This window comes from Etheostoma cragini, unplaced genomic scaffold (assembly GCF_013103735.1).
Source record: "Etheostoma cragini isolate CJK2018 unplaced genomic scaffold, CSU_Ecrag_1.0 ScbMSFa_632, whole genome shotgun sequence".
NCBI lineage: Eukaryota > Metazoa > Chordata > Actinopteri > Perciformes > Percidae > Etheostoma > Etheostoma cragini.
The window spans coordinates 47,758-49,000 of NW_023269242.1; positions in this window are offsets into that span (position 1 = coordinate 47,758).

Consider the following 1,243-nt stretch of genomic DNA (forward strand, 5'->3'; position numbering starts at 1 on the left):
CTGGAGCACTTTCTCCGGGGAGAGTTGTGGCCAGGCTCTGGAGCACTTTCTCCGGGGAGAGTTGTGGCCAGGCTCTGGTGCCTTTTCTCCGGGGAGAGTTGTGGCCAGGCTCTGGTTCCCTTTCTCCGGGGAGAGTTGCGGCCGTGTGTCCGGGCTCTGGTGCCCTTTCTTCGGGGAGAGTTGCGGCTGTGTGGCCGGGCTCTGGAGCACTTTCTACGGGGAGAGTTGCGGCCGTGTGGCCGGGCTCTGGTGCCCTTTCTCTGGGGAGAGTTGCGGCCGTGTGGCCGGGCTCTGGTGCCCTTTCTCCGGGGAGAGTTGCGGCCGTGTGGCCGAACTGACTTACCTCCTGCTCGGACTCGGTGTCGGGTTCTTCCGGACTCTGGTCCTCATCCCGGAGAGTCCCGATCAGACCCAGCTGCTGCAACATCGCGAACTGCTTCCAAACGGGTCTAAACGGAATCTAGTTCTGTTGACTTCTCTTGCGTTTTCGCCACACAAACACACGTGTGTTGACGGAAACAGGAAGTGTTAGTGATGTGCGTCCGGTTCACGGAGCTTGTTATCGACGGAAAGGATCCGCCTGCCGCCTATTGTTCGGAGGTAGGATCACAGCTGAGGACAGGGGTTTATAATATTTATATAGTATATACTTCAATATTTAGTTGCATGATTGTATGAACGAGGACAGTGAAAGTATTTGCAACTCGTGTGTTTCTGATCTAAAGAAACGTTTTAATGTTATTTCTCAATAAATTAGTTTTATGAACCAATGATTTCTTTAAAGATATGAGTATGAAGATTAGAAAGTCTGGGTCAGGGTCTGGTCCTGTGAAAACCTCATTGGACAGTCTGGGTCAGGGTCTGGTGTAAAGACCTCATTACACAGTCTGGGTCAGGGTCTGGTATTGTAAAGACCTCATTACACAGTCTGGGTCAGGGTCTGGTACTGTGAAGACCTCATTAGACAGTCTGGGTCAGGGTCTGGTACTGGACCTGCTGAGTCATGTGTTGTACTGCATCTGTAATATTTGTGTCCCTGTACCATTAATTAATTATTAATTAATTATTAATTATTAATGGTCAAAACGTGTGTGTGTGTGTCGGTGTATGGTGTGTGTGTGAGTGTGTGTGTGGTGTTTGTTTGTGTGTGTGTGTCTGTGTGTGGTGTCTGTGTCTGTGTGGTGTGTGTGTGTGTATGTTAGTGTGGTATGTGTGTGTGTGTGTGTGTGTGTGTGTGTGTGTG